The 22,149-nt window shown below is 37.9% G+C and overlaps 1 protein-coding gene across 4 annotated transcripts in view; it reads left to right on the top strand.

Moving 5' to 3' along the window:
- Window positions 1–22,149, top strand: part of CYRIB (CYFIP related Rac1 interactor B) — a 147,040-nt gene that overhangs the window by 72,435 nt on the left and 52,456 nt on the right. For all 4 annotated transcript variants that reach the window (XM_068526021.1, XM_068526018.1, XM_068526019.1 and 1 more), the window contains one exon: window positions 21,812–21,850. The gene's annotated coding sequence lies outside the window, so the exon portion shown is untranslated. The remainder of the gene's footprint in view (window positions 1–21,811; window positions 21,851–22,149) is intronic.

Raw genomic sequence — 22,149 nt, 5'->3', positions numbered from 1 at the left:
GTTCTGCCAGTACCATGTACTTTGATTACTGTTGCTTTTCATACCATATTGTAATAATGCAAATAGCATTCTTCTTTTCTTGTAAAAATATATACTCATATTCATAAAAGTTGAAACAATATAGAAAAGTAAAAGAAGAAAGCAAAAATCACCATCTAAGTAGTCACTGTTTTGGTGAACGTTTCCAGACGTCTCTGCACATATATGCATGTTGTATGAGTGCACACACACCCTCCACAGTTATACATAAAGACACGTCAGTATTTGCCCACGCTCCTTGTTCCTGTGTACTTTTTGAGTGAATGCATCTATTGTCAGCTTTAAGAGAGAACTGATTGTTTTTCTTTCTTCGGGTGCTTTTGTAATTCTGTGAGTTTTTACTGACACAAACTTGTGAGAAGAGTGAAGATTCTTTGGACTGAGAACTGTGAGTGCTGTTTTCTTGGTAGCATGTTAAAAGGAATTTATTTCTCACTTCATCTGCTGAAAGATGGCTTTAAAACAAAATTTTAAATGTGTGCTCTGTGAATGGATGGCAAATTATGTGTGAAACTTTAACAAAATTAATCCCCAAATCCAGTTTTAAACATTTAAAGTTTTGGGACTTCCCTGGTAGTGCAGTGGTTAAGAATCTGCCTGCCAATGCAGGGGACACGGGTTTGAGCCCTGGTCCGGGAAGATCCCACATGCCGCGGAGCAACTCAGCCCGTGCGCCACAACTACTGAGCCTGTGCTCTAGAGCCCGTGAGCCACAACTACTGAGCCCACGTGCCACAACTAATGAAGCCCACGCGCCGAGAGCCCGTGCTCCGCAACAAGAGAAGCCACCGCAATGAGAAGCCCGCGCACCGCAACGAAGAGTAGTCCCCGCTCTCCGCAACGAGAGAAAGCCCGCGTGCAGCAACGAAGACCCAACGCAGCCAAAAATAAATGAAATTTTAAAAAGAGGATAATTAAAAAAAACCCAGACGTTTAAAGTTCCCATAAATCTCCTCTTGAGTATTAGATAAACTTTTTGGCAGTTGTGACAATGAGCGTGGAGCCAATAAATATATACGTATGGGTAGTAATAGTTTTACTTGCAGTCAGGTGGGGACTGATCCCTGCTGCAGGCTTGGTTTTTACCGTGTTATAAAGGAAGAGCATATTTGCTCTTTTGTACTTTGTGAATTCAGCCTCGTCGCCTTGATGAAGCTGGACCCTGAGATACTTTGAGTAGCCATTGTGGAGCTGTGACCAGACTCCTATGAGTGTAGGTCAAATTACATGATCAGAAACTCCTCTGACATTCACATTTTTCTTGCAGTATGATTTTATATGATGAATACATGGTTTAAAACCACATTTAGAGGGGTAGCAGATATAGGAGACCATACAGATTATGCTTAATTTAAAAAGATTGAAGTTTAATTTCTGGCAGTGGGGAGCCATTAAAGGTTTTGACTTTGGGGAGTGACAGAGAGAGACAGGTTTCAGAAAGCCACTTGCACATTGGTTCAGTGGAAATTTGGTGTTTGAAAATGGCATGCTTAGATTGTGTGGAAAACTGGATTGCTCAATGAAATTACATAAATGAGGTGTTTTCGTTCACGATTTTAAAAAGTTAAAACTTGAAATAGGAAATTTTTCAGATGACAAATGGGCTCTACAGAATGGAAAGCAGTTAGCAGTGGCTAACTGGTGGGATTATGGATTTTTCTTCCCACTTGTGGTGGAAGTTTTAGAAAAAGTGTTAAGTACATTATGTAATAAGATGTTAAAAAGGAACTCTTATTCTGAGTTTAGCCCTCAGTCAGTAGATGCACAATTCTCAGATGAGTTGTAAGAACTCCATTCAGGTCTTGCAAAAGAAAGAGCCAGAAAATGGATCTTGTGACTTCTAACACCTACCCCATCTGTTGGTATAAAAAGATTCAGGAAGTTGGAAATTAGAAGGGTTTTTGAACCGAGTTGTTGGTGTGCTAGGAGTTTCTTCTAATACCCCTCCCAGTCTGGTGCCCCGCCCCCAAGTACAGGCAGTGACTTGGACAGCTTACTCTGCGGTTGGTTCAGTTTTGGGGGACACAGTGGGTTGATGTCTGTCTCACCCATGCCTGGGCGAAGGAGATGCTGTCTGCTCTGGCAGCTCAGGAAAACGAAGACCCTGTGTGGGTTAGTGTTCTTTGGGGCAAGGGGTACGTGTTTCCTGTGGACCTGCTGAGGGCCACTAGTGAGAGAAAGCCCATAGGAGCAGGGTGGTATGGGGGGGAGTGGGGAGGAATAAACAGCTGGATTCCCAGAGGAGATGCATTGTTCTCCATCAAGGGAATTTCAGTGAGAGATCTCAAAGGGCTGGAGTGGGTGAGAGCTTCCCAGGGCCCTGAAAGCAGTTCCTGACAGATCGGCTTTATGCATTTTTGAGCTAAGAGGGTGCCCATGTCCTGCAGCGACGCTTAATTGCCCACCCAGCGTTACTAAGGTAGAATGGAGAGGGGTAAAGCACAGTCCTCTAATACTGCCTAAGCTGCTAGCCTGCCTTAGGCAGAGCTGGCATAGGGGAGAAGCTGTAACCTTGAATGAAAAATTTTGACGATTATACTAAACTGGACCTATCAATTTGTAAACTCAGATAGTTTTTATAATTTGAAAATGACCAAAGTCATAGGCTTGCCGAAATAAAATTTCAGGGACATTAACTATCGCCAAAGAATAACTTTAAAGGACAGCAGTGAACAAAAAGTTGCTTTATGGTTACATCCCACAGGTTCTGCTTGTTCGGGGTAATGGTACTATTGTTTTTCTAATGAGAGAAATATCAATGAAAACAAATTTTTACGAGAAGAATGTGCCCATTGAGGCATTTTGTTGTGGATAAAATGACATCAGCTTTGGGACCAGGCAGATCTGTGCTTGAGTCACCCCTTGTTAGCACTGACATGAGGTAAGTAAACCAATTTTTGAGGTTAATTTTCCTCATTTACTTTTTATAAAAAGGGTAACATCACCTGCTTTCTAGTGTTTTACAGAGAGGTTATGGTCTACAGCAAAATGTGTGGTACACAGTAGGTATTCACAAGTACTAATAGCCCTCTTTCCTCTTTAAAGCAGATGTTTCCTATAGTTTTAAATGTTCTTACTCCCCTTAACATGTGTTTTTACTTCCTCTAAATGTATTTCTTTAAAACACAAAATGGATTAGGGGATTTATAGGACTATAGGGTACTACTATCAAGGATGTAAGAAGTGTTAGCTTTTAGTAGAGCTAAAAATTCACTTTTGACTTGAATTGTGAAAGGTTTTCAGAAACAATGAAAAGTAGTTTTACTTATGTGTTGGTTTTTAGTGAGGAAGCATGTGAAATAGGGGTCTAAAGAAAAGGTAGACCCAGGTGGAGAATCTTTTCATTACTGTTCTTGGAGCAATTTATAAAGCAAAAAGAAAGCATCCTACCCCAGAGAGAAGAACACTTTGTAAAAACCAGTATCATTCTAGTGTTCTTATTTTCTCAAAACATGCTTCGGTGTTTAATTTTTCTGGAAAGTTTTTTTAGTTTTTTATTTGATTGATATAGTTTAAAATGATCTTGGCATTTCGTCATCTCTTCTGGATTTTCTCTTATACTTTTTTTAATGTTCAAATTTTATACTTTGGGACTTAAAGTGTTAGTTTTAGTGATACAGTCACCTCTTAAATGTCTCAAAAAGCTGATTTATGTCATCTTTAATTTCACAGTATTTTCATACTCTGCACCTGAGTTACATTTGTAACCTAGTTAAGTTTTGCTTATTTGTAGGAATGGCTTTAAATCAGGAAGGAAATTATAATTAGCTTTGTATTTGAGCCCAGAATATTCTTTATAATTAATTCAAACATCTTTGGTTGCAACTTGCAGAAATTGACAGGGTAATTTGGATAGAAAAGGAATTTATTGGGAGGCTGGCAAGTAGCTCACAAAATTGGTGCAGAGACTGGGAATTCAGGCTCCAGAAACTGAGCAGTAACCAAAGGAGGGCAAGCATCAGGAAAACACAGTCCGGGTTATAGTCTGGTTAGGACACTGGCACTGGTCTTTCGTTGCTGCCACTGTGAATGATTTCTCAAGAATCCCTGGTCTTTGGATCATTTTCTCAAAATAAGAAGTCATAGGGGTGGAGGTGCAGTATTTGTGGGCTGACCTTCTATGACCTCCACTCTTGTACTCCATCCACCCTCCGTGTATATGTTTCATTTGGAGGCCCTTGCCCTGGCGCATTTAACATGGCCGAAATGGAACGCCTGCTTTTTTTTATGGTAACCTCATACCTGCTCCTTCCAATCCAGGCAGGTTGTCTTAGAAATTGTTCCATAATTTGGATTTGTCTGTTTTATGTCTCCTTGTAAATAGATTCAGGCTAAACATATTTGACAAGTATTTTACATAGGATATTATTGAGGATGTCCCATTGTATCACATTAGGAGGCATGCAATGTCTGTCACATTTCTTTTTTTTTTTTTTTTTTTAATAAATTTATTTATTTATTTATTTATTTATTGGCTGTGTTGGGTCTTCGTTTCTGTGCGAGGGCTTTCTCCAGCTGCGGCGAGCGGGGCCCACTCTTCATCGCGGTGCACGGGCCTCTCATTGTCGTGGCCTCTCCCGTTGTGGAGCACAGGCTCCAGATGCGCAGGCTCAGCAGTTGTGGCTCGTGGGTGTAGTTGCTCCGCGGCATGTGGGATCCTCCCAGACCAGGGCCCGAACCCGTGTCCCCTGCATTGGCAGGCAGATTCTTAACCACTGCGCCACCAGGGAAGCCCTGTCACATTTCTTGATGATACTAAGTTTGATCCCTCATTTGAGGCAGTGCCTGCCAGATCTTTCCCTTGTAAAGGCACATTTAAAATTTTAGATTTATTTTTAAATTACGTGATTTGTTTTAAAATCATATCTTGTTTATTTTTTTATTCTGAAATATATAGGTAAAAATTACTGATGATATGAAAGTATTCATAACAGCAGTTGAAGTTTTGCAGTGATACATTCCTTTGGTTTGTGGATGTTCATCTGTTAAATCATGTAAACTAAGGTGTTTAAGTCTGTAAAATAAAGATAGCACAATATTAGTTTTTTCTCTACATAGGTTGGAGAAGTTTTAATTTATTGATTTGCCTTCTATTCTTGTGTTTACACTAATGTTTAGGAATAACACTCATACACTATTTTGAGCATGTAGCACAAAATGGTATGTGTACATGTTGACAGTAATTTCAGGACATGACAGTCCCTTCTTAGTACATAAGAGGCAGCATTAGGTAATATACATATGTATGCCAAAATCTGGAAATACTGATTATTTTCCACTTGTATATCTCTGCAAAACCTCTTAAAGTTAGGAAAAGCAAAGTTCCATTAAAGAATTACCAGCTCTTTTGAGAAATTAAATTAACCTATATGATGTGATGCTTTTGTAGTTGTTTTTGTTGATGTTTTGTATCTGTTGAACCCATTAGATATCATGTGGCTACTTTCATTCTTAAGAAAAAAGCCTGTAGGATATGTAAGGTTGTTTGTTTTTAAGGAGGAGAAGATAGACACAGAAAAAATCGATTTTATCCCAGGATGTGTAGCTTTTTTGGACAGTGTTTTAAAGATAAAGCTTTAACACAGACACGCACGCGCACACACACACACACACACACACACACACACTTTGGTCATTAAAGAATAATTTTTAGAATAGTACATGTTTTTTTCCTATTCTTTGTTTATTCCAGTTTTATTGAGGAGTGATTGACATACATCACTGCATAAGTTTAAGGCATACAGCATGATGGTTTGATTTCCATATATTGTGAAATGATTACCACAATGAGTACATGTCCTCTCTTGAACGTGTTTCCCCCTTAGTTGGTGTATAAGTTCAGGCTTGAGTAGTCAATATCTGGAATTATCTAAACTCTCCAATAAGTAGAAGTAAAAGAAAGAAACAGATTAAGATTTAAACATGCATAGCAAATGGGATAGTAATTGTTGAAAAAATTGGCGTGGTTTTTGTTGTTTAGTGGGACTGAAAAATCTTACCTGTTGTTCTGTGGAATTCTTTTTTTTTTTTTAAGATTTTTTTTGACGTGGACCATTTTTAAAGTCTCTATTGAATTTGTTACAATAATGCTTCTGTTTTATGTTTTGGTTTTTTGGCCCCGAGGCATGTGGGGTCTCAGCCTCCCTATCGAACCCACACCCCCTGCACTGGCAGGTGAAGTCTAAACCACTGGGCTGCCAGGGAAGTCCCATGTTCTCTGGAATTCTAGATGTTGCCTCGGTCTCAATTTAACAAAGCTTTTTCTTAAGGACTTCAGCGTTAACCTATTATGTGCCCCTTGTTAGCAACCAGATGGATAGCATTTAAAATAACCCTTTTAGGAGGAGAGAATATCCTTTTATTCCAGGTTAATGGATATGCTCATATAAATACTTAAAAAAATGTTTTACTTAATTTAAAGCATATGAAAAATGTTTTTGGAAGTTGTTAGTGGTGGTGGTGTTTTTTAAACATACAAGGCAAATTCAAGGGCCATCACTTCTCTAGCTTTCTCTGACACTGTCCTCTAGGCATAATTCAATTACTCCTTCATTTGTTTTCCCAAAGCATTTTATCCACAGAACTCTGGTGTAGCATTGTATTACACTGTATTGCAATAATTTGTTTACGTGTCTTCTCATAGACTGTGAGCTTCTGGAGGGCAGGTCTTATATTACTCAGCATTTTATACTCTGCCTTGCCTGTGACATCTGGTGTTGGAAGTCCTCTACTAATCTTTGTTGAATTGCCATTAGGAAACAGTTTAGCACATGAAAAAAAAAAATTATGTGACAAAGCATTTTTTAATAGTTTTGAAAAATCTGCTATTTGATGACTACTCAGGTAATTGTGCAGTAATACTACAAATCAGACATACAGTATCTCTTCAAAGTGGTTATCTATGCTTGTTGCAATTGAATTATTTTGTTAGCCTGGAAAAACCATTATCTATAAAACCATGGTGCACACCTTAGAGTATTTTATTTAAAGTCTATTTATTAATTTAAATTTAAATAGGGGAAATAACACATTTTTCTAAATTTTATCAGTTAACCCATTGCTTTTAAAAAATATTTATTTATTCATTTGGCTGCATCGGGTCTTAGTTGTGGCACTCGGGGTCTTCGTCGTGGCGTGCGGGCTCTAGAGGGCACGGGCTTAGTTGCCCCGCGGTATTGGGATCTTAGTTCACCGACCAGGGATCAAACTCAAGTCCCCTGCTTTGGAAGGCGGATTCTTAACCCCTGGACCACCAGGGAAGTCCCCTAACCCATTACTTTTTTACTGATCTCTCCTCATCTCTCATTTTCCCAAACAAATCCTTTTAGCAGAATGGCCTGTCTTATGGGGCCATAACTCTAAACATGTCACATTTATTCTGGTATCTTTAAATCATTTTTCATATTGTTTGCTTAATTCACTCATCCGCTCATCCAGGATACACACATTGGAGACTACAACGTGTCAGGCATTGTGCTTAGTGCAGGGGATACAATGACAATGAACAGGCTTTCAGTCCTGGGAAAGAGCCAAACATTTTGTTGAATGAACTGATGTGTTGTGGGGTCCATGAAAAGATTTTTTTTTTAAAAAATTTATTTATTTATTTATTTATTTGTTTATTTTCGGCTGCGTTGGGTCTTTGTTGCTACATGTGGGCTTTCTCTAGTTGTGGCGAGTGGGGGCTACTCTGTATTGCGGTGCGTGGGCTGCTCATTGCGGTGGCTTCTCTTGTTGTGGAGCATGGGCTCTAGGTGCGTGGGCTTCAGTAGTTGTGGCTCACGGGCTCTAGAGCCACAGGCTCAGTAGTTGTGGCGCACGGGCTTAGTTGTTGCGCGGCATGTGGGATCTTCCCGCACCAGGGCTTGAACCTGTGTCCCCTGCATTGGCAGGCGGATTCTTAACCACTGCGCCACCAGGGAAGCCCCATGAAAAGATTCTTAAGTATCTTGGAATATACCTTCTCACACTAAATTTTCTCTAAATTTCTACTATAATTGTAGTCTGTAACAGTGATCTAGTATGGACAGAATTGTTAAGGACTTGTTACTTTTTACATATGCAAGTATCATTTCCACAGGAAGTCATTAACCTCTTTCAGGATAAAGATTTGCATATTTCTTTGTATCTCAAGCACAGCTGGAGATAAGATAAAGATTTTAGTACTGCTTGTTGAATCACAAACAGAAACTCTGTCACCCTCTGGTGCTGCTTAAACTCTTTGGGCCTTGAAAACTACAAGAATGGTAGTAACTGGCACCTATGCAGAGGGAATGCTGTTGGCCTAATGTGACAGGTTAAGACCTGGAAAAAGAGCCAGACAATGGAGTAAGTGCCCCTCGTACCTTATTTCTGAGTCTCTCAATCTTATGGATAGGTATTATCTTCCTTTCTACAGCTGAAGAAATTGAAGCTTTGGGAGACTTGAGATTTCTTGCTTTAAGTTTAAAAGCTAATGTTTTCTTTCTGTCAAATTGTATTACATATGGATCCATATTTTTGTCAGGAAGATGATTAAATATTTGTTTTGGTCATAGAACTCTCTGGAATTAGGAGAGCAGTGTGTGACCCAGGCACAGAGCTTCTCTCTGAAGCTCACAGGCCCAGTATGGATCAGGTCTGTAATGCCGGCTTGGTTGGTGTCATGCTGCAGTAGCTCAGACTAAATGGTGCACTGGCTTATGTTATTTGTAAGCAACACAAGTTACCTTTCAATACAACCAGATTTTGCAAGTTGCTTCTCTTAATTTTTAATGCTATATTAAGGATTAAGAAATTTTAAGAGTGGCATGCGTACCTTTGATTTTATCAATGGTTCCTAGTTTTATTTTGCATAGATTGGTTTTTTTCATTCTAGTGTATGGAATAAGGCTTTTTGAAAAAGACTGCATAGATGACTCAAAATATGACCATCTGTATTTTGAAATTTGTGATACTGCAGTTCAGACCCAGAAGTTTGAGAACATGTTGCACTTAAATATATACTTTTGTAGAGCATTATCTCAATATTTGGCACTTTTGGTATATTGCTGCCAAACACTTAGGTTGTGTATTTCCAGCAGTAGGAAAAATGGCTAGAGCAAATTAAGAAGTGGACTTAGCCTTGGGACTTTGGATTTTCCAACCATGGACTTGTGTGTTTCTGTTACTGTGAAGTGTAATTTTCAGAGGTACTCTGTGGGCTGCCACGGTTGTAGAAAGGGACATGAATGGATGGACTTCGTATTCTTTGCTTCCAAAAGAGACCATTTTTCTTTTGTTAATGTAGGTTAGACCTATTAATATTTATGTATTTTTACGTAGCTTAGATCTATAATATTTACTGTAATTACAAGTGAGAAATCACATGCTTCCCTCCCCCCACCCCCCGTTGTATAGCTTACAATATGGAGTATCATTTTTATGCCTTGGCCAAATTGTCATACTTCTTTCTAAGTCTGGATCGGCTTCCAACATTTCATCCAGTGCCTTCTCAATGTCATGAAACATATCCATGAGTTCCTTTAATAAGAATTTTTTTGCCGGTGTCACTTCCTCTGAGACATCTTCATCCTTTTCATCATAACCACTTTTCTCACTTATGTTGATAAGTTTGCCTCCACAGAGTTCTTCCTCTGGCTGCATGTTAGTCTCCCCAATGGCAGCAGTGTCAGCATTCTTGCAGTCAGGTGTTTCTTCTATAACTCCATTTATGTTCCATTAGAATTTGACTTCCAGTGTTAACACTTTTGTTCCTTTACTGTAGCTTTATCTTTGTTGGCAAGTTCTCTTGTTTGGTTATCCTTTTTTTGTAAAACGTCACATGGGTTTGTCGCTGGGAGACAAGGAGGAAACACAACTTATATGCTTTGCAGTCTGTGTATGACCTGGATAGCAGATGGTCAGTGACCAGTCGTTGACCGGCTTTGAGAGAAGTGTTGTGATTGGTCACTAATAATGATGTAAAAGATTGGAGAAAATTATAAAACTAGAAATATAAAGCATTCTGTATTTTCAGTATCTTCATTTCTCATTACATTGTAAAGAGACAGCCTGATGTTTTAGAAAAAATATATTTATGGGTATGGTTTATACAATAAACCATATTTTAAAGTGCTAAGCATATATTCCTTTACTCCTCACAATAATCCAATGAAGTAGGTATTGCTGTTTGTTATCCCGTTTACAGATGAACAAAGGCAGAGAGTAATTTGTCTGGAGCTTATCCTGACAGTCTGGCTCCAGAGTTCATGCTTTATGTTACATTTTGTAAACCAGCACTAGTTCATAAACTGTTGCCAGTCTGCAAAGAATTGGGATTTGAATTTTGCAAGTCTTTTAAAAACTACTTTTTTTTTTTTTTTTAGTATTCTAGGGTTTTTTTTCCTAGTATATTAGTATTCTGGGTTTTTTCTCTTTGGACCATGATGGATGGAAAATTTAAAAACAAAACAGCTGTCCTTCACCACAGAGAGCTTGAAAAATCTCAGTAGGCTATGCAGGAAATCCTATGCAGTACTCTAGAAGTGATCCATATTCAAAGAATGTGTCTTGGTCTTCATAAAAGGATTAGCTAATGAGTGTGCCATATATATTACATCTATCTATCTATCTCAATCAAGAATTTTGCTGAATTGAACAACTTCTGATTCTGATTATCCTGATGGAGAAAAGAGGGCTTTTACTGTAAACACCTTAGAAAGAGGCAAGGCTTCTCTCAAAAGCTTCTGCTGTTTTGAAAGCGGAGCAGATTCCTGAAAGTCAAGGTACTAAATTGTACCATTCACCTTTGTGCTTTGTGTGTAGATTATCAGTTTCTTTAACAGTGATAGGAGAAAACATGCTTGTTTGCTGTCACCATAAGCATGACATGCAGATTGAAAATTCACTGACTCATTTTACCTGAACCATTCTGTAATGTGCTTCAACACTTCATATATGAAAGATATGTAAGTTATAAATCATTAATAAGCATAAAGTGAAAGTCCATGAACTCACCACTAATTAAGATCTAGGAACCTACTTTGTTGCTTCCCTATACAATTTCTCTGCTTCCCCCTAGAGGAAGATACTCTCCTGAATTTTGTGTTCATCACTTTTATAGATTAAAAAACCCCACAAATGTCTGCATCTCTAAATAATATGTATTTTAATTTTGCTGCTTTTTGAGCTATATAAAAATTATTATGTAGTCTTCTTGAGACTTTTAATGAATTCATCATTGTTTCTGAAATCAACCTTATCCTTCTAGGTGGCTGTAGCTCCTTTGGGCTGCTCTGTACGTTTTCATTGTGTGAAAAAGCTACAATTTATTCTCCTATCAGTGAAAGTTTATATTGTTTCCAGTGTTCTGTTTTTTTTTTTTTTTCCCCTCTGTAACAATGAATGCTGCTTTGAGCATACTTGTACATTTCTCCTGGCATCTATATGCAAGTTTCTCTAGGTATGTATACCTGAGAGTAGAGCTGTTAGATTGTAGGGTATGCAGTGTTCACTTTAACAAGATAATGCCAAATGTTTCCTAAAGTGATTGTAGCAATTTATAATCCCACATATTGGGTATCTAAGAGTACCTGTTGATACTCATTTCTGCCAGCACTTAATATTGTTAGAGTTCTTAATTTTTACTAATCTAATGGGTGTAAAATGGTATTTCATATGGTTTTAGCTGATAAATGTCAAGGCTGAGGATTTGCCTTTTGTGCTTCTTTTTATTGAAATGCCTCTTCATGACTGTGGGCCTTTTTTCCATTGATTTCTTTGTCTTGTTATGAGTTCAGCAGTTCTTTGTATACTAGATACTAATCCTTTCTCTGTTATATACATTGTCAGTATCTTTCTGTAGTTTAGTTGTTTATATATTCAGTTTCTTTAAAGTGTCTTGATAAACAGGTTTTTGATACTAATATAATCAATTTTATCAGTCTTTTTGTTTATGGTTAATGCTTTTTATATTTCATTTAAATTAAACACCCCTTCCCTACCTTGGGATTGTAAAGAACCATTTCTGTATTTTCTTGTAAGTTTGAGTTTTGCCTTTCAAGTTAAAGTCTTTAATCCCGTGAGAATTGGTTTATGTATGGTATAAGATAGGGATTTTATTTTATTTTTTATATGAATAATCAATTACCCCAGCTCCATTTACGCAACAGTCTCTTTTCCCCAGTGATCTGCAGTGCAGTCCCTTAACATTTACTTCCTCTTCATAAAAGTCTGTATTTGTTCCTGTACTATGCATTCTGCTTTTGGACTGTGCGCTGTCTTTCATTTGCCAGTTTGTCTTTATGTTAATACCATTCTGTCTTAATTACTGTTGTTTTGCTTTATTTTATTTATTTATTTTAATTAATTAATTATTTTTGGCTGTGTTGGGTCTTTGTTGCTGCGTGCAGGCTTCCTCTAGTTGCGGCGAGCGGGGGCTACTTTTCGTTGTGGTGCGTGGGCTTCTCATTGCGGTGGCTTCTCTTGTTGCGGAGCATGGGCTCTAGGCGCGCGGGCTTCAGTAGTTGTGGCAGGTGGGCTCAGTAGTTGTGCCTCGCGGGCTCTAGAGCGCAGGCTCAGTAGTTGTGGTGTACGGGCTTAGTTGCTCTGCGACATGTGGGATCTTCCCGGACCAGGGCTCAAACCTGTGTCCCCTGCATTGGCAGGCAGATTCTTAACCACTGCGCCACCAGGGAAGCCCCTGTTTTATTTTACATCTTGATATCTGATTGGGCAAGTTGTCTTGTTTGATTCCTTGAGCGTTTTGGCTGTTCTTTGGGTTTTTGCTTTTTCACGTAAAGTTTAGAATCAGCTTATAAAATTTTATAAAAGAATACTTTGGGGATTTTGGTTGGAAATGCATTTAATATTTACATGAATTTTAGAGAGAATTGACATTTCTTACAGTATTGTCTTCTTATGAACATGATGTCTTTACATTTATTTATGGCTTTTTATAAAGTTTTATGATTTTTTTCCATGTATATGTTGCAGAACTTTTGTTAGATTTATTCCTAGTTACTGTATTTCTTTTTGCTATTGTAAATTGTGTCTGTGGGGAAAATTCTCTTTTGAGCTTTTTACTGGAAACTAGAAGCGCAATTGAGATTTTCATGTTGATAATAATATTCAGTTACCTTGCCAAACTCAATCAATGAATTGATTTTTCCTTAAAATTTTTTTGACCCTTAATCTCTTTCTCTTGACTTTTTTTTTTTTTAAATTATTTATTTATTTATTTATTTATTTTTGGCTGTGTTGGGTCTTCGTTTTTCTGTGCGAGGGCTTTCTCCAGTTGCGGGGAGCGGGGGCCACTCTTCATCGCGGTGCGCGGGCCTCTCACTATCGCAGCCCTCTCACTATCGCAGCCTCTCTTGTTGCGGAGCACAGGCTGCAGACGCGCAGGCTCAGTAGTTGTGGCTCACGGGCCTAGTTGCTCCGCGGCTTGTGGGATCTTCCCAGACCAGGGCTCGAACCCGTTTCCCCTGCATCAGCAGGCAGACCCTCAGCCACTGCGCCACCGGGGAAACCCTCTCTTGACTTTTAAAGTTGGCTTGAACCTGCAGTAAGGTGTTGAATAGAAGTAGTAATAGCAGACATGTTTGTCTCACTTGGATTTTAAAGGGAATGTTTCTAACAGTTCTTCATTAAGAATAATTTAATTTGTTTTAGGCTTTTGGTAGGCTTTTATCCTTTCTATTCTTATTTTGCTAAGTTTTTTTTTTAATTACAAGTAAGTATAGCTCTCATCAAAAGCTCTTTCTGCATCTTTACCTGATCATATGTGTTTTTTCCTTTAATCTGTTAATGTGGTAAAAATCAGTTCTAGGTTTTCTGACCCGACTTTGCATTTCTGAGATGAACCAAATTTAGTCATAGTTTGTTTTTTTAAACTTTTTAATTCAGAGTAGGCCTAGGAGTGGAGAGAGTGGCAGTGGTGGGAGGGGTGGAAGTGATGAAACAGGGCAAGAAGCTGGAAAAGATCGTCATTTCAGTGCTAATACAGTGACTTATGATGATTTTGGAGCATTATGTTCTTAGGAGGAAGTATAATTAAACAAGTAGGTATTTATTTGATCTTTTCTAAAATTGACCCTAGGGAAAATGATATTTTCCTTACATATAGAATTGTAAATTTGTCCTGTTATTACCTCTCTTCTTGTTTACCATTCCTTTAAAATTAAATCCTATGTGTAAATTTTATAAGGGATTTTGAATATATGGAGTAGATTACATGAACAACACTGAAAACTCTTATCTTTTCTTTGAAACAAGCATTTATTTTACAGAATTTGAGTTTATGGAACTGCAAAATAGGGTATGTATTTGTTTTACAGAATATATCTTAAGCCTGTGGAATCTTTAGGTTGGGATGGTTGCAGCACCTGTTGTCCACAAATGCATCTTAACAGTTTGTTTATTGCCGTATGTTCCAAAACATACCTGAGTTTAGGTATTAGAGAAATCCCATTGTAGAAAGTTCAGTAATCAGGGCAAGGAGATGACGGTAGCCAGGAGATCCGGAAGTAAGAAGGTTCTGCATAATGTTCCCAAAGCCTGGTGATCATTTTTATGAAGCCCCTGCCTCAGGGTTTCCAGTTATGCTGCTGTGGGTTGTTTTTTAAGGAATCATTGTAACTTTACAGAGGAAGTTAGTAGGGAAGTAGTATTTATTTTACAGAAAGTCACATTTACAGAAAGGAATATTGTAACTGTAACTGCTTTAACATTTTCCTGAAAATAGTTCTCTCACTTATTCCCTGCCTTCCTCCCCCTCTTTCCCTTTCCTTCTTCTTTGCCTTCCTCCTTCCCTCTCTCGTGACTCTGGGTAAGCTGCTTCACCCTCTAAAGCCTCATCAAGGAAAAGAGGGTAATAATTTAAATCTCATTAGATTGTTAGTCTTCAATGAAACAAATCATGCCAAGTGCTTAGCATAGTGTCTCAAACACCGTAAGTACTTATGAAATGGCAGCCTAGTAGACAGAAAGGTAATATTTAAAGACCGTATCTAACTTTATCATATACATTTATATTGAGTGTCTGATCTAGGAAGTTCAAACTTGACAGTGATCCTCTTAAAAATAAGTAAGGCCTTGATAGAAAAATGAGAAAGGGTTAGTTTTACAAATGCGGAGGAAAAACTACTATATTAGTAGTTCAATAAAAGCAGTGTGAAAGAAGGCACCATATTGTATGTGTATGTGTACAAGCACACATACAGGCACACTTTTTAAACAGTGAAGCTCCTGTCCAGGATGCATGGTTCTGATGACAGTATAGATTGGAACATACCTTTGTAAAGCAATTTGGCATTAGGTATCGAGACCTCTACGTCTCTTAATTTAAACTTATTTCAACAGATTTGTGTTGGTCATGGCCAGGATAATTATTCACATTGTTCTCTGCACAAAGGGGCCACATCTGTATATCAGGCACAACACAGAAATGTCACTTCTGAGGTCATGGGTGGGTTTAGGGATCACGGCCTTCTGGGCACACTTTGGAGCAGCGGTTGCCTGGTATGTAAACCCACAGCAGCACCTGTGGCGTTTCTGGACTCAGGAGTGCTCACACTCCACGGCCACACTGGTGTGTACAACAGTGTCTTGTCTGGATTCAATTCCAGGCATCCCCTGAGATTATTTTTTCACTTACCTGCCCTTTTAGGGGATGATTCTCAAACTCCCACCTCCCTACCCCTACCACCCCCTCTGACAGGAACTAATGTCGTAGTCTCTTCTGAGAAATTTGGGGCAGGCGTGTCTGGCACTGGCTTAGGCATATTTGTGCCTTGATGTCCAGGGGTTATTTTTGTGAGTACGTAAGAGCTTGACTCATGGGCAGGGATACATGTATGCACAGCCAGATCTGTTGCTTGCTGCGTTTCTTGAACCCCAACCCTGGCACAGCTACCTTGTGTAGTTGTTCAAGTTGTACAATAAAATACCAGTTCATAATTTGAGACTGGGATAACTTTTGCTAATCTGCACAAAGTCTTTATGTGCTTTTGGAGGCCCTGGATATAGCATGTACAGTAGTAGGAAAGTGTTTGAAAAAAATGTGATATACGCATATGATAGGATGGGATGTAATGATTTGGGAAGAATTTTTAATGATGTGAAAATGGTGCTTATGATATGAATGATAAAAAACAGGACACATACAAAGAAAATGGTGTTCAGTTGTGTAGAGGTATGCATAGAAGAAGCATTAGAAGGGAATGAAATAACTTGTCACAAGTAGTTAGCTTTGGTTGTGGGATTACAGGTAGTGATATTTTTTCTTTCTATTTTCCCTATGTATTTTGTTTAGTGAGCATGTGTTGCTCTTATAGTAAAAGGGAAAATGAAAATTATAAGAAATTTTTAGAACCTACAAAAATAAAGTCCTGTTCTGAAGACCTGCAGCTGTCTATTCAACTGTTACTTGTAAATTTACTTCTTCCTGGAGATAATACAACTTCTTTAGACTCATGAGAAACGTCTATAATTTATACCTTTGGGAGCATGAGTTTACAATAGAGTTTAAGAATTTACTGATAGTGCCAATTTAAGATGTGAAAATATACTGGATATTTAAGTTATGTAGTATCAAAGGATTATATAGTTAAATAAGGTATTAATTATTACATAATATCAAGGTTGATGATATATATTATATATACCTTGATAATTTATCAATATAGAAAATGTAGTTCTTGGTATAGCACGGAGTGGGGCTCTTAATGTAACCGTCACACTTTCTTCTAATGAAACCAGTTTTGTGGTAGTAATTATGGTGTAGGATGACATAGAAGCCTGAGATTTGTATTCATGTATTTGAGTTCTGCTGTGTCTTAGACATGGATACTTTTAAGTATAGTGTACTTGAGATAGAATGTCAAAATAGATATGTATATATTATTGTAATTTTAATATTAAATGAGAAAAATAGTGATTATGTTCAACAAAACTGGCATTTCCATTAATCTTCACACAATCTGTAAGATTATTTTTGCTATTTTACAGATAAATGAAACTGATGCTCAGATAACATTTTACAAATAACTTAATAATTTTAAATAAGTGGAAACTCAGCCCAGGTTTATCTCATTCCAGAATCAGTGTTATAAACCACTTTGCTTATATTTCCTTTTTATTATTAGGGAATATACATTTTTTTCATATATGTGTTTACTGTTTTGCTTTCTCATACAAATTACCATGATAATCTTTTCCTCTCTTGATGTGATTTTGTGTATATTCACATGAACTATTAAAACATTTTAGATTTCCTTTATTTTAAATTTTTATATGATTGATTCTCTCTTTCCATTTTAAATTTCTTATAGTGCTTCAAGTTATTCGTCTAAAGATAAGTAAGGTATTATTTTCTATTTTTTGAGATTTAGCTTTAAGAACTTAAACTCTTCTCTATCTAGGTTGTGTAGGCTGAGAAGGTTGTATCTTAGTTTTCCATGGAATTATTTCAGCACAATTTATTAAATAAAGTTTTCTTTCTTCATTGCCCTGTGATGACTACTTTATACATTCCTCACATGGAATGTTCTCTTTGTACTTTTCACCTTCTTGTCCAGATGCTATTCATTCTCCAAAATCTGCTTCAGCTACCAGAGCTCCATAGCTTCATAAAATCTTTTCTAATACCTGCTTTCCTAGCTGGAATTTTGTAATTGCCACAGCACTGTATGTAGCTGTTTCTCATGCTACTCATTTTTACCTTGAACATTTTAATTGCTATGGTAAGACTAGACATTTTTAGAGAGCACAGTCAATCTTTTTCATCATAGTATCTCGTAGGGTATCTATTTTGGTGCTGTACACATAAATAGACTTTCTGATAAATATTTGGTGGTGTTTTTTTTTTTTTTACATTTATATACAATTGGGCCTATTCTAATTTCTGTTCTCTTCCCTCTCTATATATCTATACCAGTTCCACAAAGTTTTAATTATTAATGAGTAGGATGAGTCCATCTCACCTGTTCTTCTGTCTTTCAAAAAAAATTCGTAGATTTGCATGTTTCTTTTTTCTCAAATAGATATAGAATAACCTTTTCAAGTTCTCAAATTTAAAACTTAATCAGATATTTGTTAGAATTATGTAATAATGCACTTTTGTAGTATTGTCTGATCTGCAAACATGGTCAATAGGCCCTGTATTTCAAGTGTTCTTTTCTGTTTCTAAGATGGCTTTTTAAATTGCTTTGTGTATGTTAAGGGGAGCTTAAACAAATTGAATTCAATTAGATTTTATCATGTACCCAAATGAAGGAGGAATGCAATCTAGGTTGAGAAGGTTGTGTCTCATTTTTTCATGGGATTATTTCAACACCATTTATTTAATGCAGTTAGATTTATTTACCATCATTCAAAATATTGGAAAGCTGTAAATGTGCTTTGTGACAGTGCTCTGAAGTCATAACTCTTATGTTTTGCTGGAGGCAGAGAAATTTTAACACTTGAGGAACCTCTAGGTTTATAGATTTTAGATGCTTGGATTATCTAATTTACATATTATCTAATATTCATTACTTAGGACCTGACATTTGATTTCTAAGGGTGAAAACAGTTACAAGTGTTTTATTATTTCTTGATTTATTAAAAATTAGACAGAATCAGTGGAACTTTCTCCCCGTGGTTTTATGTAAGTGGCACTGGTTTTTCTCCTGTGGTTTATGCAAGTGGCCAGCCAAGCCACTTGTTTTATTTCTGGGTGGCTGCATTGGGCCTTAGGGAAGGAAGTTTTCCTTTGGCAGAAAAAGCAAAAATGTGTTTATTCATTCCGTTTGTAGTAGCATTGATCCAAGAGGAGCTTTTGAGGAAAACCAGAGCGGTTAGGCTTTGAACATAAATAGCTCCCATTCATCTCCTAACTGCTAGAGGAAAGTAAAAGATTAAGGATTAATACTGTATCAATTATAGACAATACAGAGTTCTAGAGCAGAAGTTGTAAACTGATGGTTCGTCAACCAAATATAGCCCTCAGACTGTTTCTTTTGCCTACTGAGTGTTTCCAAAACTTATTTAATCACTTTATAACATCTAAAAATTGTTTTATATGAGTACTTTGCACTGGATCGATCACCTGTATTTTCAGCCTGGCATGTTAATAGCTGTGGCACTCTGTAGATATTAAGCCCCACTTAGCACTTCTAACATGGTCTCAGCATCTAACTTTGCAACGCCTGTTCTAGAGGCGCTTGAATACAGAAGTAATAGTAGATCTAATACTGCTAATGCCACTGAACCTTCAACATTGAGTAAACAGGAGATAGAATAGTAGCCATGAAGATTTTAGGTAGTGAGAGTTTGAGTTGAATATGGGATGTGTGAGAAAGAGTAGTTGCAGAGGAATTCAAGGTTTTTACCTGAGCAACTGTAAGGACAGAAGTGCCATCAACTGAGATGAGGGAGACTGCAGGTAGCTCAGGTTTGGGGAGTGAGATGTGGAGTTCAGTTTTGCACATGTTAAGTTTGAGGTCTCTGTTAAAACATCCTAGTGGAGATATTGAGTAGGCAGTGCTGTGAGAGTGCGGAGATGGAGAGAAATGTCTGGACTGGATAAATAAATTTGAGCTATATAGATGATCCAGAAAGTCTGAGACGGGATGAGGTCACAAAGAGAGTGGAGAACCTGGGACTGAGCCCTGGGACATGTCAGCATTCAGGGATTTTAGAGAAGAGAAGTTCAGCAAAGGAGATGAAGAAGGAGCATCCAGTAAGGTGGGACAGAAAGGAAGGAGGTGTGGTATCCTGAAGGACAAGTGTCTAGACCTGGCTTCACCCCCAAAGCAGAGCCTGAGACAGGGACTTTTTAGGCAGGTGATTTATATGGGGAAATATTAACAAGAAACAGAAGTTGGAGAACTGGGGCAAGTGAAACAGAGAAGGAAAGTCAATCTAAGGGTGTATTATTGTATTATTGACCTGGTCACTTCTGTGAGCAGCTGGGGCTTGATCCTTAGCCCTCAGAAGACATGACGAATATGCCTTTTGGTGGGAAGAAGAGGGTATTTATCTACCAGACCTCATCCCCCCATTGGTTAGGGGTTGCCCAGGGTGTTGGTATTAACACCTTCACGCTTCCAGGTTCATTATGACTCAGGATGGCCGAAGAGTTCCATTAAGTATCTCATATTGCAAAGCCTTTGAGCGGGAAGTGAGCCCTACCAGTGCAGCAAGCAGCTAAGGGGAGGTGCCTCAGCTGGAGTGCAGATGTGAGGCGGAGCGTGAGGGGTGTCCCATACAGCCCACCCTCTTGTACCCTCCACTGAATGCTTGCCCTTCACTGCGAAGCTTTCAAGGTGGTGGCTGGCCACAGTCTCTACATCAGACTTACAGCAGGAGGGTTAGTGGAATAACGTTCATTATTTCAGTCCACTGCTTATTCTAGATTTTCCTCACCTTCAGCCAGCACTTCAACAGGCTGATCCATGCTCCTGGTAGAGTGACCCAGATTTTCTTCCCCAAGGGATCAGTGCCTGTAGTGACTTTATCCTTGCTGGGCCATAGTTGCTGCAGCTGCCCATTTACGGTTATCCCTGGGCATGGCAGCCTCAGTCGAATCCCCTAGGTTCGCGATACCCTCTCTCCTGTGCCTGTTGTGTAGCAGCAGCCATAAGTCCTCGTGGTTGTTAAGGTCAGTCTACAGGACTTCCCCCCCCCCCCCCCCCCCGCCCCGCCCCGCCCCGCCCCGCGCTGCCACGTCCCCTCATTCCTCTCCTGTTTGATTATTGCTTTAGAACTCTTCCTGTAGCTCCTGACCGAAGTGCCTCCCCTTCTCCCGCAGAATCAGAATTTTTAACCCAGTGGAGCCTGAGGTTGCCAGTCTACTTTTCATCTTTTGGTTCCTGGACTCGTGTTTTTTTTTTGTTTTTTTTTTTAAATCTGTCAGAGACACAGTGCCGCATTTCGGCCTTGGGAAGACTGTGTCAGATCACTTACCCGCTTGGATGACAGTGCCCAGTTCCCTCAAGATGTTACCAATCTTTTATACACAGAAATTTTTGTTACATTTGTTAATCCAGGACTCTTGGGTTACATAAAATAAATAATTAGGGGAAGAAAATTTCACATAAAGGTGATTAGTTACATTAGTCAAATGTATCTCCTCACTCTGTGAATTAAGCCGGTTTGTTATCTGGCTTTGTTCTTAGCTGCAAAGTTAGAATAAACTCATTCTGAAAATTTCATTTCACCTAAAATTGTTTAATAAGGATTTGAAAAAGTAAAACCAGTCCTAGAGAGGACTTTGTGGTTCAGTGAGTTTTGCCAATGTGCCTCTGGCTAATAATAGGTTATTGTCATGGAATATAAGGATCTTAGTGTCTGTAATAAAACTGATTTTTTAATACATTGAAACTGAACTTAAACTGTGATAAGAATATAGAAATATGCCTCTTTTGATAATTTTACAAGAATAAAGAGGAATTACTAATTTTTTCTCTTGGTATGTGAATAAAGAAGAACTACTAAATTTTTTTCTCGTTATCTCCTGCTTCATAAGGTATGATGAGAATTGTGTACTTTTCTTGGTACACCTGCTTGTCTTTTAATATCTTGAGGGTGACAACTAGGGTGTTGTATCACCTATTGGTATTTCTCAGGGCTTAAGGTAATGCCTTACTCTTAGTAAGTCCTCCATAAATAGTTGTTGAGTTAATCCAAGGGGAGAAATATATGGCTCATGCATGTGGTATGTAATAGCATTGATGAACTTTGTTGTTAAAGTTAGTTTTCATAAAATTAAAACTTGTTTTAAATTATAATAATGTTTTAGACTTTCTTCCTTTTTTCTTTCTTTAAACAGATAGAGGGACAAGAACAGAATCACCAGCACTGGCTGAAGGTAAATATGTCTTTGGGGGAAATGATTATTCAAATACAAATGAAAAGTTATGATTTAAATAAAAAACTACATTGACTAAACATAATTTAAGGAAAATGTTCTGTATATAATATTGAACTGCTAAAAATGTCTGTAGGAAATACCCTATATTGTTTAGTTTCTGGCTTAGAATGGGAAGTAATATAGATTAATTAGAAGTTTTTTTTGCAGCTTCCTTTCAATAGGAGAGGTATGTGTTTTTCTTTGAATTCCTTTTTAAGTCATTTTAGCTGTCACCAGTATAGTTGATCAAAAAATGT

Source organism: Eschrichtius robustus, chromosome 17 (genome assembly GCF_028021215.1).
Source record: "Eschrichtius robustus isolate mEscRob2 chromosome 17, mEscRob2.pri, whole genome shotgun sequence".
Taxonomy (NCBI): Eukaryota; Metazoa; Chordata; class Mammalia; order Artiodactyla; family Eschrichtiidae; genus Eschrichtius; species Eschrichtius robustus.
Note: the sequence above shows the minus strand (reverse complement) of the source record. Positions and strands in the feature narration are given on the sequence as shown.